Source organism: Arvicanthis niloticus, chromosome 11 (genome assembly GCF_011762505.2).
Source record: "Arvicanthis niloticus isolate mArvNil1 chromosome 11, mArvNil1.pat.X, whole genome shotgun sequence".
NCBI classification, from domain to species: domain Eukaryota; kingdom Metazoa; phylum Chordata; class Mammalia; order Rodentia; family Muridae; genus Arvicanthis; species Arvicanthis niloticus.
The window spans coordinates 42,671,768-42,681,071 of record NC_047668.1 but is presented as its reverse complement, the minus strand read 5'-3'; positions in this window follow the sequence as shown (position 1 = coordinate 42,681,071).

The following is a 9,304-nucleotide window of genomic DNA, read 5'->3' as shown; positions in this document are numbered from 1 at the left end:
CTGCCCCAGCCCTTTTTGTTCCTGGTAGAAAGATCAGTCACTTCTTCTTGTGAAGCTTCCTAGACTATGGGCTGTTGTTTTATTTGGGGATTAACAATTATGGCCCCTATGTTGGTGAGACGGCTCAGCTGATAAAGGTGTTTGCTGCTAAACCTGACAACTAGAGTTTGATCACTGGGACCCACATGTTGGAAGGAGAGAACTGTCTATGTTGTCCTCTGACCTCCACATGTATGTTGTGGTCATGCGTGCACCCCACACGTGTCTATACATGTACATACGCAAATATAATAAAAATATAACAATTGTTGTGGGATGTTGTCCTTAGATTTGACATAGATCTAGTCACCAGGGGAACTAGGATTGCCTGTGGGAGAGCCTTGCAAGATCTGGACCACCAGTGGTCCCTGATTGAAGGAGTCGGGAATGCCAGCCCACCTGAGATTGCAGCCTCTTGCTTTGTCTGTTCCCAGCTCTGCTTGCAGCTATTTCTACCCAGGCTGCTCAGTCTTACAGGGTGCTAGAGGATATAGAAAGTCGAAGGGTGTGTGAAGGAGGGGTGCTCCACCTCTGCAGCTTTGGGGAGGCCATACATCATCCACGCTGGAGTGAGAGTTTTCAGTGGCGCACATGTCCACCCATGCTCCTGTAAATAAGCACAACAAACTCATTCATCCGTCAAGCTGGATTTGGGTGGAATGATTCTTTGCTCATTATCAGGATATGGGGTGTCCTGTCTTCCCACGGAAAAACATGCAACGTTAATATTTATCATTGCAGTTCCTCATGACTGTAAGCCTCAGTGGCACTAAGGATATCCATGGTGTCACATAACTATCCCTACTGTCTGGACCCAAGAGTTCTCCATTTTCAACATTAGCTCTACATTCATTCCACAGTAAACCCCTCCTCTGGGGTTGTCCATCTTTCTTTCTACCTTTGTGGACTCCCCCGTTTTCACGGTGGCATGTAGCATCTGCCAGTACTTGTTTCACAAGCAGCTGTAGTTCTGAGGACCATCATATTGCAGCATATATTAAGATTGCATTCTTTTTGTTCTAACTATGTGATATTTCATGGTCTGAACATTTCACCACGTTGGGTTTAGGGACACCAGGCAGCCACTGTTGACTGCTACCTCAGAGCAGGTGGGAGCTGAGGTCTTTGCTACAGAAGTGTCTCAGTAGCAGGTTTCATTGCTCTCTGTCCACTTTGACCCCTTCTTTGTCGGCCCAGGGCATGTTGAAAGAATCACAGAGCAAGGCTCTGGGCAACACAGGAAATCGAGAGCAAGCTGGCCCTGTGCTGGAGAAATGCCAGGCAAGACGCTAATGAAATGAGGAGAAGGCTGTTGTTCTATACAGAGGAGCACCTAAGTCTGTTGCCATGGGGACCACGGAGGGGACAGCTCAGCCAATCAAGATCCCCAGTAGCATGCGGGGCTGAGAATCATCACTGAGTGCTTGCTCCCCTCTGTGCACTTGAGCTTTGGGCTGAGTGACAGGCCACTTGTCATGGCTCTTGCCACTGCAACCAGGTCCATGAAATCATCACTCAACATTGATCCTCAGAAGAACCCAAGACCCCTTCTCTTGATAAATGAGGAAACTCAGGCTCAGGAAGCAGTGGATGTGCCTGTGTTTTTTGGTTGTTGATTACTGATCCTCATTCTCCTGGCTTCTAGGTTTTTCCACCCTCATAGATTCTACATCTGAATTGACAAGTAACTGTGAAGGTCCCTCCAATGAGGGACATAGAGAGATGCAATGGCTGGTGTGTATGTGTATATGCACAAGCATATGTGCATGCATGTGTGTGTGTGCATGTGCTGCATGAGTGTGTGTGTGCACATGTGTGTATGTGCATGTGTGTATGAATGTATGTACATGCATGTGTGAGCACACGTGTGTGTATGCATGTGTGTGCATGAATATAAAAGCTGGAGGTCAGCTTTAGATCTTATTCCTCAGATGTTGTCCACTCTATTTTGAGACGTGATCACTCACTGGCCTAGAACTCACACATTCGGTAGACTAGCTGGCCAGTGAGCCCCAGGGACCCACTTATCCCTGTCTTCCCCATGTCACCATGCATGGCTTCTTTACGTGGGTTCTGGGATTGACCTCCGGACCTTGTGCTCTTGTGATGAACACTGTATCTGCTGAACTGTCTCCCCAGCACTGCTGCTGTATTCTTGTAGACACATCACTAATGTTACACCTTTTAGAAGCCTCTCCTGTCTGCATGTGGCTAAATCCAGAGGAGCTGCTCCAGAAGCTCACAGAGATCCTTTCTGCCTGTATCTCAGGCAGAGTTTTGAGGCTCTCATGACAACACGATGCTCTTTGGCTGGGCTGTGGATGCTGAGCTTGAGGTGTAGATTCTTGAGAGGGAGCTTGGGCTGAATCTGTGAGTAGGGAAGGGAGAGCCTAGGGGCAAAACAGAGGTGGTTGCTCCTCCCACCAGCGTCCTGGTTGGGGAAGTGTCAGCTTTGTACCCACTAAGCGTTTTGTACCTTCACAGGTGGCTCCCTGAGTGGAGGACACTGGAGGGAGGGATCACCTATCATATGTCCAGCAAACAACTCGGAGAATGGGTCTTAGGAGATGTGGACAGGGCAGTCACTCTGTGGCTGTGGGATACCGATGTCAGAGGGATACCTAGAAGCCAAGCAGGATTCTCTGCTCCTGTGACCTAGACTCTGCTCTTGGATGCTGAGCCAGAGAATGTCCTTGGATGCTGGCAGCCAGAGATTGCCTTCGCATGCTGCCCTTGGATGCTAGGCCAGTTTCTCTGGCCACCAACAGCCACTCACCCTTAGGGCCACTTGGGGTTTTATCTGCACTGACTCTCCCTGGTGAAGGGGAAGGGAAACAGCTGGCCACTGCTCAGAGCAGGCAGGACAGCCACGAGCATGAGCCTGGGCAGAGCCCAAGAAGCACAAGGGACCTGCCACATCCGTGCGTGGGTGACCAGAGCCTTTCCTGCTCTGTGTCTCCTGTGTTCTTCCTGCTTGAGGGAAGTGAGGAGGTGGGTTGAACAGTGCAGTGGCACTTGGCACCAACAATGCCACAAAACCAGACTCCACTGTCTCCTTCCTCTGTCAGACTCATCCCTGGAACTGCCTTCAGGATTTTAGTGCAATAGCAAAAAAAAAAAAAAAATTGTTTAGTTTTTTTCTTTTTTGGACACAAACATGACTGTTCCCTGATGGATATATTTCTACCATCAATTTCAAAACCTCAAATGTGGCTGGGTGTGCTGATCCTTCCTTTAAGCTCAGCACTTAGGAGGCAGAGGCATCAGCTGTCAAGAGGATCGGTTCCAACTGTTTACAGAGAGAAAGAAAGGGTAGACTGGGGCCCAGGGAGGACTTAGCACTGGCTTGTCTGGACTCTGGGTCTTGTATTAGCAACTTGTCTCACTGCAGCGACAAAAAGCAACGTATGGGAGGAAGAGGAGCAGAAGGCAGCTGGTCACAGTGTACCCAAGGTCAGAGAGGGAGGGAGACACACGGGGGGGTGGGGGAGACAAAGAGACAGAGACAGAGGAGGGAGGGAGAGACAGAGAGAGATAGAGATGAACAGAGGGGGAGGGAGGGAGGGATAAGAGAGAGACAGAGAGACACAGAAAGGGACAGAGACAGAGAAGGGGACACAGACACACAGAGAGATAGAGACACAGAGACAGACAGGGAGAGGGAGGGAGGGAGGGAGGAAAGTAAGGAGGGAAGGAGAGACAGAGAAACAGACAGAGTGGAGAGAGAGGGAGAGGAAGAGAGAGACAGAGAGACACAGAAATAGACAGAGACACAGAGAGATAGACATATAGAGAGACAGAGAGTCACAAAGAGGCAGACAGGGCATGGGAGGGAAGGAAAGGGAGGGAGGAGGGACGGAAGGAGAAGAGAGAGAGAGAGAGAGAGAGAGAGAGAGAGAATGAGAATGAATAGGCAGTGACATGGGGTGAAAACTCCCAAATACCAGTGAGCAGCTTCCTTTAGAACTCCCCTTCCTAAAAGTCACACAGCTTTCTCAAAGTGTCACCAGCTGAGGACCAAATGTTCAAATACGCAAGTCTGTGAAGGACATTTTACATCCAAAGTGCAACAGACCCTACGCTAGCAGAGGCTCTGCTGATGTCCATAGCCAACATAGATCCTGTGTCCAGAGCCCTGGGAGCGTCTGCTTATTGTCCTTTGTGTGGTGTGCAGTCACCCCGGTGGCTGCGGGTTCCTCTGGGAAGGGCAGGACAGAGGTGAGGATGATGTTAATTCCGGCCAATGGCATGGAACCCTTTTCTCTAGCAACCTGGCCACTCCTTTAGCTGGTCTTTATCTTTTTCCTGCAGAGCTGGGGATGAACCTGGGACTCCTCACATGTCGTAGGCATCTACCACTGACCTCCATCCCCACCTCTCTTTTTACCTTTTATTGTAAGACGTTGTCTTTCTAGTTTATCTAAACCGATCTTTGCCTCACTCTGGTAGAAACAACAGGCAGGTTGAGAAAGGGAAGCTAAAACTAAGTTTCTGGGCTGAAATTAAAGTGAGGCTTATAGATTGTTTTATGGCATCGGATACTTACGTCAGACAGAGAAAATGGCAGGAAGCAGCAGTCCAGGCCTTAGGGATTAGGAAAAGGTCAGAGTAAATTCAAGCTGACAGATAGAATGAGTGAAGACATCAGTACAAATCAATGAAGATAATGGAAAGCACGTGAAACAATGAATACGTAACTCACCTGGTTTTAGACAATCCCATAAAGTACACACAGGGAAAAGCACTGGACACCATACACATTTTATTCTTACCCGTTAAAATATTTTAAGATACGCAAAATTCTAAAAACCAGCAATGGAAGCAGCAGGTATTACTACAGACCCTACAGACATTCAGGGATTCCAAGGCCTGTGACTTTGACAACTTACATAAAATTGGCCAATTCTTTGGAAGACAAAAACCTATCAGTTATTTACAAGGGCTAGAGAGATGGTTCAGTGGTTAAGAACACTGGCTGTTCTTCCAGAGGATCTGGGTTGATTTCCAGAACCAATATGGCATTTACATCTGTGAACTCCAGCTTCAGGGACCCAGCGCCCTCTTCTGGCTTCTGTGGGCACTGGACATACATGGTACACAGACATACCCACACATGTCAAATAGATAAATCTTGAAAAACTATTCAAGAAGAAAAAAGCTACTTGCATATACTGTAAGTACCTACATTTATAAAAGAAATTGATTTTATATACAGAGTTAAAGGATCAGATGGTTTTATTGACAAATTCTAGCAAACATTAGAAGTAACATAAAGTCAATTCTGTATTCTCTCTCACAAACATGCGACAAGGAAGAGACATCTTCCATTTGTTTTACGAGGCCAGCTTTACCATGATATTGAAACCAGACAAAGTCATTCAGCAGAAACAACCCTGCATATGAGCTTCCTTTATTGCAAACATATGAAGCTATCAGCAAGATACTAGCAAATCGAATTCAGTGACACATTAATAGGATAATACGGCATGGTTCTAGGAGACCCCTCCCAGGAATGAGAAGCCGATTGAACATTTAAAATAAATTAGTGTAAGTCACTGCACTAACGGACTAAAGGAGACAAAGCTAGGATGATCTCGAAAGATGAGGGAGAAGAATCTAAAAAATTCAACAAGCGCTTGTCTAAGTGCTCTTAGATAAGGTATTCAGGAGAAGCATCTCAGCATCCACTTAACGGTGAAATGCTAAGTGCTACTGAGTCCCATCTCTGGTCTTCAAGCTTGGCGGAAGTCATCTTTACCCTCTGAGCCACTTTACTAGCCCTGGAAACATTTTTTTTTTTAAACTTATTTTTTTCCCTCTGCCAAATAATAACTTAAAAATATTTATTGTGGCAATGTAATACATAGATGCAAAGCACTTTGGTCATATTCACCCCTCTAATTCTCCCTTCTTCTCAACACACCCTTTTCTACTTTCCATACCTTTTTTTTAACCACTGAGTTTAAAGGGTGCTTGCATGTGTAAGGATTTGGGGCTAGATATCAGAGTTTGGATAACTTAACAGTTGAAGAAAAATGACTCTAGTAGCAGTCACCTGCTAATAACTCCTCACAGGAGTTGGAGCCTGGTGAGCCACTCGTCTGTCTGTGCTGGAGATTTGACTACCTTGGTCTTGTATAGGCCTTGGACAGGTAGCCAGAGCTGCTGTGTGGTTGTGAGTGCGGTGGCCATGACATGTCCAGGAGACAGCTTTCCCCAGCACTTCTCCCATCCTGTCTTCCAGGATGCTCCCTGAGTTTTAGGAGAACATCAGGTCTTTTTCAGAGGATGCATCTATTTATCTGTGTCCTCTGAATATATCATACTTTTGCTCTGTATGTTTTGTGATGGTTTTGGTTATAAACTGGACATTTGAGTCTTATAGTGGGTGACACTTACATACATCAGATTCTCTCCTTCCTGGGAACTTAAACATGAAAAATCAAGCCAGGTGGTAGTGACATGTGACTTTAATCCCAGCACATAGGAGGCAGAGGCAGGTGAATCTCTTGAGTTTGAGGCCAGCCTGCTCTACAAAGAGAGTTCTAGGATATCCAGGGCTACATACAGAGAAACCTGTCTTAAAAACAAAACAATTTTTTAAAAAAAACCCCAAAGTATGTGTATATGTATGTACATATATGTGGGTACATACATGTGAATGCCAGTGCCCTCAGAGGCCAGAGATAACCAATCCCTGGAGCCAGAGTCATAGGTGGTTCTGAACCACTATGTGGATGCTGGGAACTGAACTTGGATCCTTAGCAAAGAAAAGCAACTGCTCTTAACTGCTGAGCCCCCTCTCCAGTTCCACAGACTTAATTTTATTTTTCTGTCTCTGTGCTAAGGATCAGATCCTTCCCTGCAAAGGACAGGGTCCCTCTGTCTACCCTGGCGCCTGCAGGCATTGTACAAGGCACCCTGGGGACATGTCCTCACTTATCTACATGGTTTATGGTGGTTGCTTTGAACTAAGAGCCGAACTTGATTGTTATGAACCATGCTTACCGTCCAAGCCTTCCCCTGAAAGCTCAGCTTTCTGGGACAGACTCTGCGGGAGCAGTCATTGTGTAGGTAGGGAACGGACTCCACCCAGCCACCCCTTTTTCAGTTGTTTGGGGTTTGTTTTTTTCTTTACCACCATTATAATCTACTGACTCAAACCTAACTGATGCACATTAAGCCATTGAAATTAGGAATCAAATTGATGTTCAAACCCATCATTGGCCAACAGGCATCTTTTCAGGCTCACACTGTGGTACTGCTCTCCCTGGCCCCAGTTTTCCCTGATAACTTCCGGGCCTCTGTAATGGCAAGATGCTCCATGCTGCCTGGAAATCATTCTCTAAGGATCCCTGACTCACTTAGATAGGAATTAGTACTTAGGACCACAATCTTGTGCTGGGTGCTTATTACTCCGGGATTAGTCATTGTTTTCAGTGGGGAGAGCTAGCAAATTACAGACCTGCACCAAGGTTTTGTTAAACTCATGGATCTTACATCTGCCCCTCCTCATTCTATTCCAAAGAACTCAAGATCCACTGACTCCCTCTTAGCCACATCCCACCCTTATCCTGTAAACCCCGCACAGGGGTTCCATAATAGTTTGAGTACAGTACTTACTGCCAACAACATGAAAAGCAAAAGGTTTACACTTTTTTTTTTCCTTTTAAAGAGGGCAGCTAGCTCTTTGTTCAGAGGCTCCACCCCACTAGGTAGGTGGCTAAGACCCAAGAACTGATTTTTTAAAACAAGATGGGTCACTGCCTGGCCCAAGAAGAAGCCACACCCCAGGAACAGTGAGATTTGTGGGTTTTATTCTGCTGTCGATATGAAAGGAATGCTCTTTGAAACCTTATGTCACTTTAAAAGACGTAAAATATTTATACCAAAGCTATAAAACAGGCACAGTCAAGGACTTCTAACTCCTAACTTTGTTTTCGCCTCCTGTAAGTAACAATAGTTAATATTTTATTACTTTCCTTTCATTTGAAAAAAAAAAAAAAAACTTACAGTATAGGGGGCTGGAGAGATGGCTGCAGTCATGAGTGCTTGCTGCTAAATTGTGCACCTTGGAATCCAGCACCCACATTACACGGTTCACAAACACCTGTAACTCTGCTCCACAGGGCCTAACTCAGGCATCCATACACACATGTGCATGTCCATTCCTGCAGACTCACAGACACATGTACACACATACATTTATTAAATAAATAAGTAAATAAATAAATAAGCACCGCTTTCCTTTCTCAGATCAACCGTCTCCTTGCTTATTAACAACAAACGCTGCAGTTGCCCACGTGTAGGGTACAGAGCCCATGCTCTGGCACATCACAGCTTGGCAGCATCTGTGGTCTGTCTGTAACTGCCACCCATTTCATTCGACCAGTGTTTGAGTCTCTTCCAAAGTCTTCCACTATGACAGGGCTGTGATGGTGACATTGGGTGTCTGTCTTACCTTTGAAGAAAAACCTATCCCTCAGACTTATTTAAAAGTTTTGTTTATGTACATGTTTTAGACAGGGTCTCAAGAAACCCAGGCTGGCTTTGAACTTTCTACATAGGTGAGTGAAACTTTGAACTCCAGTTTCTCCTATCTCCACCTATAAGATGCTGGGATCACAGGCCTGAGCCACCACACCTACCTGACTTTTTAACTTTTCCAAGTGTAAAAGATTTAATTTTTAAAAAATGTACTTGAGTTAGTCTTTCATCCATTTTCTTTGTTGCTTCTAGATTTCGAGCTATTGCTTTTGTGTTGTTTGTGCGATGGTTTGAGTGAGAAATGTTGCCCATGGGCTCAGACATTTGAACATACTTGGTTCCACACTAGTGATACTCTTTGGGGAGGTGGTACAGCCTTTCTGGAGGAAGTGCGTCACTAGGGGGGCAGTATAAATGGGTGTATAAATCTCAGGGCACTTCTGGTTCCTTTTCTCTGGTTTGTGTTTGTGGTTCAAGACACTCTCTCTGAGCTTCCACTAACTGTGCCATACCCACTACTTGCTGCCACCTCTCCCACCATCTTTCTTCTGTAAGTTGCTCAGGTCATAGTTTTTATCATAGCAACAGAAACACAGTTGGCATTTTGTGATTTGCTTTTGGACAAGATTGTACTATGTAGCCCAGGCTACTCTTGACTCTGTACTACACTGCCTCCGCCTCTCAACTGCTGGGATTATGGGTGTGCACGCCCCACATGGCTGAGGGATTGTTAAGAGATCTATTCATGCTTCCTGGCTTGGGCTTTACCATATTTTGT